The sequence below is a fragment of the Cannabis sativa genome, chromosome 7 (genome assembly GCF_029168945.1).
Source record: "Cannabis sativa cultivar Pink pepper isolate KNU-18-1 chromosome 7, ASM2916894v1, whole genome shotgun sequence".
NCBI classification, from domain to species: domain Eukaryota; kingdom Viridiplantae; phylum Streptophyta; class Magnoliopsida; order Rosales; family Cannabaceae; genus Cannabis; species Cannabis sativa.
The window spans coordinates 2,528,924-2,542,371 of NC_083607.1; positions in this window are offsets into that span (position 1 = coordinate 2,528,924).

Below are 13,448 nucleotides of genomic sequence, written 5' to 3' on the forward strand. Positions count from 1 at the left end.
TTAGAGCCGAAAGGGTTAGTAGTTACTCTTCCACTCACATCTCACATATAGTTAAATTTTTTCGTTCACATAAAGTAATAATAATAATAATAATAATAATAATAATAATAATAATAATAATAATAATAATAATAAGGGAAATTTGACTTTCTATACTTACATATACCTAATATTTTATTTAAACTAATACATATCATCATTGAAAATGTATGACCACTTTATCTAAAACCCAAAAATACCCCTCTCAAATTTTCCATACTTTTTTTAGTGCAAAAACATAAAAAAAAAATTAAAAAATTGGTAGCAGATCTGGTTCGATGGGGTCCGATGGTAGTCCGATAGTGGTCTGATGGTCACCTGATGCTACTTTTGTATGTACAAAAACATAAAAAAAAAAAAAATTGGTAGCAGATTTGGTCCGATGGTAGTCCGATGGGTCCGATAGGTGGCCCGATGGGTCCGATGGGTGGCCCCATGGGTGGTCCGATGGTGGCCCGATGGGGTGGCCTGATGGATGGTCCGATGGGTGGTCCGATGGTGTAAATGGGATGATGTAAATGGGGGTATTTTAGGGATATCATAAAAATTGTCATATTTTACAAATATTAGTTATTATTTGTTTAGAAAATTTTTTTTAACCAAATGTAAGCATAAAAAATCAAATTTCCCTAATAATAATAATAATAATAATAATAATAATAATAATAATAATAATTTTATGTCTTCATAAAGGGACTTGTTTGTTGGGTTTTATAAATTAGTTAGTTATGTTTTAAAATAATTAATTAGTTATTCTAATATTTTAGTTCGATATTGATGACATGCAGGTTCAATGTTCCATTAATTTATATATATACTTACATTTTATTATTTATCTTTTCAAAGATATTTTCTTCGATATCTTATTATAGTTGAATTTTATATCCTTTAGTTTGTAATGATGGTGATGGAGATGGTGGTCTTGCAATTGAGATTATAAGTAGCAAGTAAATTAGATTTATTATCTAGAGTAATATGTCATTGATTTATTATATACCATAAAAAAACATTAGTCTTTTTTTTTTTTAAAAAAAATGACATTCAATAAAAATTAAATTCAGTACAAAGGAAATGTCATTATCAAGCTGAATAGCACAAGGGGAGGAATCCCAATTGTTGAGGAAAGTTTAATATGCAAGTGCACGTGTAGTTTATATGGGAGCAATACTTGAAATGACAATCTATAAAAAAACACCAATATTCAGAGATGCTAAAACAAGGTGAGATCTAAAAAACACTACTGAGTTTAGAACGTTCATACGACAATACCATCGACCATAATGTTAGTCTATACTCAATATGCTAGTCATACTCTAGCCATATTGATGTGACATCATCGATTAGTATTTTAGCTAACATACATTTATCAGTAATCAGTACAACTCTATGTATAATATTACTGCTATCAATGTAATCTAACAGGCAATAACACATGTACGCTAAACATGTAATAATATATGCATGATATTATACTAATCTTACCTCAATTTCGAATTCAGGTGTGCTGGTCAGCCTGAGTGGAACAACTGCTCGGCGAATTATAGACTCCTAAATGACATCGATAAAAACATGCATAAGTGACCCACTAATATCACAACCGGGACTTAGGTTTTAAACCAAAAACCTATCTACAGCAACTTAATATGGCAATATCCCAAACTAGCAGGGAATAAACCAACTAAAAACTTGAAACAGATGCTAAACGACAAGCTGAAAAACTGGTTTTCGCCCCTGCTGCAAAATTCGGGTAACCGGTTTTACCAGCAGTGTAAAACCGGTTAGCCGGTTTTACCTGTTGTGGACATTGTCCCACATAGAATAAATGGTAGAGAATTGAACCATATATAAGAACATGGGCTACTCCACTCATTGTCAATTGGTTTTGAGATAGAACTCCATGATTCTCAACATGGTATCAGAGCCATATCCCCTGCGGGCAAGTGATCATATCCGATCCGGACCTATACAGATAGTGACCATGTCCACTCTGATACGGTTCAAGATTGATGAGCAAAAAATAGCCATCATCTTGAGGGGGAATGTTGTGGACATTGTCCCACATAGAATAAATGGTAGAGAATTGAGCCATATATAAGAACATGAGATACTCCACTCATTGCCAATTGGTTTTGAGATGGAACCCGATGATTCTCAACATTACCCATAAAAACCAACAAAGCCTCAAACCCTAACCAAATCGTTTCTAAATCCAACCAAACTTTTTAGACCTGCATTTCACACCCCAACAAACATATTCCAAGTGATAAAACAACTACCCATACACAGAAACAAATTTCACCATTAAAGCTTCAAGATTGAGTTCTAAAACTCAAAACTTGGCTAAACCTTTAAACAACTACCAATTCATGCTTAAAACAACATAATCTAACATATCTAAACTGCAGAAAACAAAAATCAACACTAACAGCAACCACAACAGCTAATTACACCATTTCATGCAAAATTTCCATTTTCTTACAATTAAAGAAACTAAAGAGATTGAAGCTAAGAACTTACATTGGCTCAAGAACATAAGAACCTAGCTGTAACAAGCTTGAATTGAGGAAGAAAAATTTGAGTTTCCTAGCTGGTTTCTAGGGTTCACGAGAGAGAGAGAGAGAGAGAGAGAGAGAGAGAGAGAGAGAGAGAGAGAGAGAGAGAGAGAGAGAACTTGGAGAGAGAGAGCTTCTTTCTTAGCTTTTTCTTTATTTTGAAATAAAATGAAATAAAACTTAGCTTTTCTAAAATAAATTTCAGCTAAGATAATTAATAAAAAATCAGGTCATTACTAATAAATTAATTCACTAAGGACAAAAAGACTAAGGAAAATTTTATTTACACCTCAAAAAGTTTTAAAGGCACCCCATTTTGATATTTTTTTATTTTATATAAAATTTATATTTTTAATTGTACTAATTTCTTTTAACTTTTTTCTTTCAATTCATATTCTTAAAAAATATACCTATCCAACAAAAATAAAATGTATTTTAAATATTATGACAAAAAAATTAAAATAAAAAATTATGTGAAATTTTTTAAGAAAAAAATAAAAAAAAAACACACGAGTTAGAAAAAATTATAAAAATAAAATCAAAATAAGTATTGAAATTAACATAAAATAATGTGAAGAAAAAATTTTAAAAAAATATTAAGATTAATTTTAAAAAATTATTTAAGTTCATATTTTTTTTAATAATGGGGTGTATTTATAAATTTAAGGGGTGCAAATATCACTCCCCAAAGACTAATGGCCAAATGACTTTTTTACCCTTTTCCCACAAAAATAACATAAAAGGGCACTTATAGGTAATTTGGGAAACTCTAAAATTCCGACTATTCCCGACATTCTCAATGTCTAAATTATTGTCCCACTATACTAAAAATACTAAGATGTGATTCTAATAGCCATACACCGTGTTCCAATGTTGTCGGGCACAAAAAATGCAAAATCATAAAATTTCTATATGTGACATAAAAATGCATTCTGAGTTCAAATAAATCATCATAAATAATTAATTCAATATTAATAAATAGTTTTCATAATAAAGCCCTAATTATCTGCTAATTTCTAAATTAAAGCTAAGCGGTCTTTACATCTCCTTAATTATTTACCCTTCTTCTAACTAAAGGATAATCAATATGTATAAACTATACTTAATAATATCTAGCTTAGCTTAATGAGTATTTTCTTTTGTAATCGTTTGAATTGAATGAAATCTGTTTAAAATAAAAAACTTTACTTAATTAATATTAGTATATATATAAATTTGGCAAATTATGATTTTTGCCCTTAAATTTTGACATGTATCAAATTATGTCCCCTGAACTTTTAAGATCGTTAAAAATGCCCCATGAACTATTGAGATTGTTGGATTTAAGAACTTTTACCTAATTTTAGTTAAAAAATCTAACATAGATGAAAGTTCAGGGGGTATGATTTAATACATGTCAAAGTTCGAGTGGCATGATTTGGTAGATATTAAAGTTTGGGGAGCATAGCTTAGTACATAAATAATCACTTAAATAGTAAAATTGAATGAAATTAGACAAAAATCCTTAAATCCAACAATCTCTATAGTTCATAGAGCATTTTTAACAACCTTAAAAGTTCAAGGAGTATAATTTGGTACATGTCAAAGTTCAGGGGACAAAAATACTAATTAGCCTATAACTTTATACATAAATTTTTAAAAGACTTAGGCTCTAATCCTTTGTATTTAAATAACTTTTAAAGGACTAATTAACTTTGTCCTTAATTAGAAGTTAATGAAAAGAATCTCTTGTCTTTTTACAAAGTTTTCCAGCTAATTAAGTAATAAGGATATAACCAATTGAAATATACTAACAATGTGTGAGAACTAAATAGGAAAGAAAACTAAGTTCCAATGTTTGTTTAATTTTTTTTTTTTTTTTGGATAATTAAACAATAGTTTAGTATGTACTTAACATCTAAAAGGTACATCACTAACAACAACAACAATTACAAAAAAGCATGAAAACAAATAAACCCTCTTCTAAAAAAGTTGGCTTTTTTCCCCCTTAAAAAAAAAAAGGAAAAATAAATTACTTTATATTAATTAATTAAACATTGTAGTTATGGTGGGGTAATCAATAACCTCCCCTCGTGGGTAATTAATTAACAATAATCAGTCCACAAAAAGAGTCCTACAAAGGACACACAAACTTTCTTTTTTTCTTTTGTAAGGACAAAACTTGTCATTGTTAATATACAAAAATTTTACTATGATTATTGAACTAATGGGATGGGCCATGGGGTACCATTTGTAGTAAAAAGTGATTATTATAGGTACTTTTAAATAAATTATGATTAATATTATTTTTTTTACATGACGGTGTATAATACAGTTACACGATATTATTAAAGAATTTTCATAAAATTTTAGATAAATGAGAATATAATGAAATTAGGATTAGAATAGTTTTGTTTTGATATTTTCACGAGCGTGTAACAAATAGGATTTTGAATTATAATTTTGGTATCCTAAATTTTTACGAATTTTTTGAAAATTTATAAGTGGTCTTGTGTAACTTATCCATGTACAGAAAAATATCAAAATACCTAAAGTGATTGAAAACAATTACTATAATAGAGTAAGTAGTAGAGGTACCTACAAATATATATGATATATACATACCTCAAATAATATAATTATAAAAATTAGAGTTTTTTTATAGCTAAATTTACTCAACTATCATTCACTTACGTTTAACTTTCTCCAAACTCAAATTTAGGTGGTTAAACTCTCTAAACTATTGAACTGTTAGTAAATTTAAGGTTTTATCTATTTTTTACAATCGACTGCCAATATTATGGATTGCCTAGGTGTACACTCTTGTACATGTGGAACGTTTATATATATTAATACATAATACTATTATTTAAAATTATAAAAAAAAATACTTCAAAATTAATAATATTTATTTTTTTATTTTTATAATTTTATTTAGTTTTAAAATAAATTTTGAAATAATAATATTAGATGTACCAATAATACATTCCACGTGTATAAGAGTGTACACATAAATATAGTCTATAGTGACAGTTAATCTGATGACACTTTAAATTTACTAACAGTTCAGTAATTTAAAAAATTTACCATCAAAATTTAAACTTCAATAATTAAATGCAAGTGAAAAAGTTTTAACTGCTAAAAACTCTAAAATTTACTGAAATTATATATAACTCTAGCTGCTAATGCTATGATCTAGGGCACTATAACCCAAATTAAGAAGTTGATCATTAGACCTAACATTTTAGTGCTTTGTCTTGGGAACAGCAGACACATGAGAATGACATCCATCATTTTGTTTCAACACCCACAAATAATTGATCTAACTAATTAAGCTTAAATAAGTATTAATATTAGTTTTAATTAATTTATCATTTACACCAACAATAATTTATTTTTTTCTATTACAAATTAATACATATATATTTACAGCAAAAATTTTGATTTTTAGTCACAACAAAATTTGTAACTAAAAATAAAATAATTGTGACTAATTATAAATCATAATTCCTATGTTGTGACTAACACTACAAGAAATATCACTTTTGCCAGCACATTTTTGTGCTGATAAAAATTGATATTGCGCTAATAAAATAGAATTTACTTGTGATGTGTTGGCAAAAGGGGTTGGCAAATCAATATTGACATTAGAACTTTTGCCAGCATAAAATGAAAAGCGTTGGCAAAAATGACTTTTTCCAGCGCGTACATGTGCTGGTAAAAGTTAGATTTTAGCTACTACAAATTTACGTTGGTAAAACTTTGACCTATTTGCCAGCACAGTTTGTGAAATGCGCTGGTAAAAGTTACTTTGGTTAAAATTACTTTTACTAGCGCAGTAACGAACTGTGCTAGTAAAAGTGACATTTATTGTAGTGTAAGAGGTTCGTAGCTAAAAATATTAGTCACAAAAAGCACAATATGTTATGACTAAAAGTAAATTAGTGACAATTTGTATGATTTAAATACTATATTTTGTTACAAGTAACTATTTGTTGTGACTAAAAGTTAAATTTAGTCAAAAAAAAAAAAGTTATGTTGTAACTAAAAATTATCACTAAAGTAGTTATTAATTATTTGTGGGAATTATGTACCTCTCCAACTTTTTCCTTATTTTTGAAATCAAATAAATAATAACACTAATAAAATAAACATGATGTGCATCATTTTTTTAAAATTAGGAAATTAATAAGTAAACTAATTTGCCAAAGGAAAAACTAAAAAAAAAAAGTTGTATAAAGAAATATCTTAAACTTTATTAGTGTATATTGCACACACACATATATAAATATATACATTTATAATTTTTTTTCTTTTGAATAATTATTTATTTAATAAAAATTCCCATCCTTTTTCTATTAATTTTGAGTCAAAAGAATAATATTCCATTGCCAAATATAGTGTTGCTTATAGAGTTAAAGAGTCAATGAAATCCTCTAAATGAAAAAGGTACCGTACACATACAGCTCATACATAGAATTGATCACACATATATATATATAAATATAATATATATATATATTTAATTATATATAACCTATAGTGTTATGAAAGGGCCACATTAGAAAAGTGATATATGATAGTATTATTAGAGAACAATTAAAAGACAAAATGAGAGATAAAAAGATAACCTTTTGAAATGAGTTTGAACTTTGAAGGCAAAAAGTTTTTTTAAGTGACAAAGTGGAAAAGTGATACATATATATTTATATATATATATATATCATATGTGCTTGAAATAATTGAGTTAATTATATGTTTGTTTTTAATAAATTAAATTAATTAATTAGGGTAACATTAATTTATAGTATTTGTCTCTTTTGGGTTTTCATGCTATATAGCTAGCTAACTCCATTATTATATATATATATAAATATATTTATATATTTATAGATAGATAATAGAGCATTGAGTTAATTGATCTTAATAATCACATACATAATTAACTCATGATTTTAGCTTAAAATAAATTAAAATGTTTTTATAACAGTTTTTTATAGCATTCATGTTCTTGCTTTTGAAATAATGTTATATGGTACTACATTATATTTTTAGTCATGCACTAAATCTAGCTACTTCTTCTACGTATTATACATATTTTTTTTTTTTTACAATTTTTTTTTTTTTTTAATTTTAGTGAATCTAATTAATCTTAATTAGGATTTGTAAATTAAAGATGTATAAAAAACAAGCTGGTATGAATAAGAGAATAAGACAATGCATAATTGCAAAAATTATTACCTCATTTATTTACAGTAATTATAATGAAATAATTATTATTTTTACTTGAGATTTGTAGTACTTTTCACTCTTCATTAACATGCATTTAATTACAAATTTTCGTTTTTTTTTTTTTAATTTTTATAACAAGTTTTTTTTTTTCTTATTATATGACTGTATTTTTAAAACACATTATATTATCGTGACACTTGATATTGATAAACACTACAAGAAATATTACTTTTACCAGCACATTTTTGTGCTGACAAAAGTTGGTATTGCGCTGGTAAAATATAATTTACTTGTGATGTGTTGGCAAATCAATGTTGGTATTAGAACTTTTGCCAGCATAAAATGAAAAGCGTTAGCAAAAATACTATTCCCTGCGCGTAAATGCGCTAGTAAAAGTTAGATTTTAGCCACTGCAAATGTACGTTGGTAAAACTTTGACCTCTTTGCCAGTGCAGTTTGCGAAATGTGCTGGTAAAAGTTACTTTTATCAGCGCAATAGTGAACTGTGCTGGTAAAAGTGATATTTCTTGTAGTGAAAGTTATGTATATTTATAGTGTTCACATAGTTTTTTTTCATAAAATTTTTTATAAACTTATTATAAAATGTGCAAAAATTTAAGTTTTTTCTTATTTTTTTTTTTGTATATAAATATATTGTAGGAATATTGTGCAATTACCAAACTGCCCTGCACTAACAAATAAACTAATCAGTTTTACCAAGGTCAATTTCGACCTTTACCAGACCCTAGGGGTGCACATCAAACCGCTCAAACCGCTCAAACCGCCCGCACCGCAAAAAAAAATGCGGTTTGAAATTCTTCGCGGTGCGGTTGCGGTTTGAATTTTTCCCAAACCGCGCGGTGCGGTGCGGTTTGCGGTTTTGAATTATTAAACCGCAATTCAAACCGCACCGCACCGCATCTTTTAAAATTTCAATTTTTATATTTATTTTATTAAGCCCATACATATGAGCCCAACCCAAGCCTATAAATCTTAGGGCAAAATCCATAACTCTTCACAAACCCTCTCTTCTTAGCAACAAACCCAAGTCCATACATGTACATTAAAATTTGGAGTTGGAAGTTTGTGTTTGTTTTATTTTTAATCTATTGATGTAAGTATGTTAGTTGTACATTTATATTGTTGTTAGAACTTAATTAGTTTCAAGTTTGTTATTTTGATTTAAGTGTGTTGTTGAAACTTTAAAAAGATTATTGATTTATTGTTGTTGTTATAACTTTTATTAGTCTCAAGTTTGTTGTATTTTCTTAAGTGTTTTGGAATAATTATATTAATGATAGTTTAATTATTTTATGATTATTTCAAAAAAAAAATTGTAATAGTTCAAACCGCATAAACCGCAAAAACCGCACCGCACCGCATCATTTTTTGCGGTGCGGTTTTTGCGGTTTTTTAATATCGCGGTGCGGGTGCGGTTTGGAAAATTAGAAAAACCGCATGTGCGGGTTGGTTTGAAAAAATGGTTAAAAACCGCACAACCCGCACCGCGAACACCCCTACCAGACCCTGACTTTTCAAAGTCAGCAGGGTCAATACGACCTCGTTTTGGCTTTGAACAAAACCAAGAAGGGATTCGAGAACCTTCTCATTCAATCCCTCAGCTCAAGCTTTGCTCGAAACCCTAGCAGAGAGTTTCTCTCTGAGAAACTCGAAGCTAACCCTCAATCAACCCAGAAATCCCAGATCAAACACAAACCCTAGATTAGATCTAACAAGATCTGATCTATACACAAACACACACACAAAAAAACATAGAGATTAGGGTTAGAAAACACCAGATTTTTCCCGAGGTTCACCAAATAAATTTGGCTACGTCTCCGTTGAGCTGCTCCTCAGATTGAGAGCTCGATTCCACTATGAAAATGATGTCCAGAATTACAAGGATGAGATTCCAAGTCACAGGTATGATATTCGACTGGTAATCTCTTATTTTAGTACATAATAAGTGTTTAATCCCTTTCTCTCTCACTATACTAACTCCCTGTTGTTTTCTTGTGCATGTGAGAGCTTTCAACTCCTCCTTCTTCAAGCTTTTCACCTCTGGATCTTGAAGAAATTCTCTCAATCGTACTTGGTTGTGTTTGATGCAGGTATATATATAGATCTAGGGTTCTGATTATTACCCGTATTTAGTTAGTTACAGAAATTAGTTAGGTGTGGATTAACCTAATCCATTCTAACTAATTTCTGTTAGGGTTTTTAGAGGCCGAAGGCCAAATTAGGAATTTGCTTGTATTTACTATTTTGTCCTTGTATTAAGTCTATTATCAGTGTAAGTGAAGGTTTACTCCAACATATATTTTTAATATAGTATAAAAATAGATATGTTTTTAAGGGATAATTTCAAAAAAAAAAAAAAACAACAACAACAACAACAACAACAAAAAAAAATTACAAAATACAGTAAGTATAGAATTTTTAACATTTTTACAGTTTTTAGATTTTATTTACATAAAATGCGGTCTTTTATGTATTTTTATGTTGTACTTTTGTTATTTTGTTGTTGATTTTTTGTTTATTTGTATATTATTTTAATGTTGTTTTCTTGTTACTTTCATGTGATTTTTTTTGTTGTTGTTATAAAATACTGTAAAAATGTTAAAAAAAAAAATTTGAACATCAAAATGTAAAAGTTTTACAAAAATTAATATTTTATGTAATTATTATTTTTTTAATTAAGTAGTTAAATTAATTATATTGTATTATATTCGTTATATTTTTAAAATTAATATTTATAGTTAAAATTATTTTTCAAAATTAGTGTTATATATACATGCATAAATTAGCACTCAAATTGATAATTTTTTTTATGAATTTCAATCACTAGCTAGTAATTAATCAAATTGATAATTACATAATTTTTCTTTTGATAAATTTAATTATTAATCATACAAAATACAAAATACAATTTCCCATATATATCAAAACTCTATAAACATTCATAATTATTTTCATCTCTCTCTTTCAAAAACAGCAAATAGTATGCATTAATATATATATGTATATATCTATAATATATATATATATACACGATATGACTACATATATCTAGAAATGAAATAAAGTACACAGTTTTGGCATAATCTTTTGTTAATTCGTTTGGGAAAATCATTCATGTAGCTTTTCTCATTTATATATATTCACTTATAATATCCTTATAATAATTTGAAAAGTATAATTATTGCGTGTATCTTTATATATTAAAAGTGTCTATCTAACGTCATTTCTTGGTTTAACATTCTTGGTTTAACAGAATATACTTAAAAATAAAAGAATATTCTGTTAAATTTAACGATTAGGTTTGATCTCCCGTTAAAAAATAAACCCAATAATTAAACCAAAAAATTAAACAATCTTTTAAATAAACAATCTTTTAAATATTAATAATCTCTTTTTAAATTAAAAGAATCATCTTAGCCACATATCTCTCTAACAAACCTATCTTGGGAGAATATTAATAATTTTTTTATTTATTTTTTAAAAAAGAAAAATATAGATAAAATATTTAGAAAATATAATATAAAAGAAGATTGATTGTGTTGTCTTAGAGATTTTTGGGCTTGGGCTTAAAAAAATAATAATAAAAAAAGATAAAATGGGCTGTAATTAGTATTTACCTTATATGTTTGTGCTTATTTTTAGTTTTATTTTTAATTTTACCACTAAGAGGAGAAGGTTAAAAAATATTAGAATATGAAAATATTATTGGTGCTTATTAGTAATTTGCAAAGAATGTGAAAGTCTATAAATATATAGTTGTGTAGCTATTATTAGATATGAAAATGAGATAATAGAACTTTTTTCAATTAGAAGATTAATGTACATTTTACTATTAATAACATACATTATTATAACACAACTATATTTTACTTACTAAATATACTGACACATATTTTATTTTTATAAAACAAATCGTTCAAATAATTATACTATTTTAATTATTAATTCAAATAAAAAACTAAAATATTAAATAAAACTAACACTACGCGCGCACGTAACAATCACCTAAAGTATATATATATATATATATATAGATATTAGTATTACCTGTCCAAAAATGTTGAGCTTTCACGACACATCAAATAAAAATCTAATATATATAAGATTATATATATGTACGTAAGATCGATCGATTGATTATACGATCCTATAATTATTATATATATAATATTTATATATACGATGACAAATATATAATATTATACATATATGTACGTACATATATAAATATATAGATTCCTCGATATATAACACATAAATTTCCAAACTTTTTAAAAAGAAGAAATAAATTTTCTTACATTAATTTTATAAATTTTATTTATATAGTTTTTCACATATTTGACCTATAATATATCATATATGTGTATATATTTATATTTATTATCATATAAATTACTCTCTAAAACCAACAAAACATGTAACTTAACATTAATTATTAGCCGGTAATTATGGTATAATATATATATATATATATATACATATGATATATCTTCTCAATTAATCCAATTAATATATGTATATCATCTTCAAATCGATCACTATATTCACTACCACACACATTTATAATTATTACTTTTAAATTGTAATTAAATATTAATAAAAATACTAAACACTATATATATATATATATTTATATAGTGTGTGTGTCTTGATTAGTCAAAGGAGCAAGTTCAGTAATAATTAAACAGTTTTATTATAATTTTTAATAATAATAATAATAATAATAATAATAATAATATAATTCAGTTGGCTAATTAATATTTACATATATTTATAATGATATTCTATAGCATCATCGATCACACGTACTCTAATTAATTAAAGACAAAAACGCACATACAATTTTTTTTTTTAAAAAATAAATATATATAAACTGATGAACACAAGAATTTTTGTTTTGTTTTTGTTTTTGTTTTTTTTTTCCTTATTTCTAAAACAAAACGTAACTTTGTCGGTTAAGCAACCAACAGTCCAACATAACCTAATTTATAATTAATAGTAAAAAATTATACATTTTTTGGAATATAAATAAAAAAAAAAATTGATTTGTACATATAAATATATTAATGTGTTTTTTTATCTTCAATTTAAAATTCTTTTGTTAATTAATTTATAGGGAGAACACCAATAATTAAGCTTTAAAAGAGGGGTCCACAATTGATGATCAGTTCACTTCAATACTTAATTAGGTTTTTATTAATTATGAGCTATAGGGTACTCAATAATTTGAAACTCCAATGTTTTTTTTTTTTCTGAAAAAAAGGAAAAAAAAAATAAAGCTACACAATTAGTACTATATAATATTAAAGCAAACCTAGCTATTAATAATTAATATTTAATGTACTATAATTAGTTAATTAATTAGTGTGTTTAAACTTTAAACAAATAAATTAATAGTATTTTGGTTTTTGGTACTTATATTGTCTGGCCACTCTTCATCAATCAAGAGTCATTAATAATTGAATTAAAGGTGATTTTTTTTTTAGATTTAAAAAATTTGTTATAGGAAATGAATAGATATGTATATATATTATTGTTGAAAGTACATGTATAAATATATGTATATATTATTGTGTATTGCACATATATTTACTTATATTTTTAGTTTTATTTTGTTATGTGTAT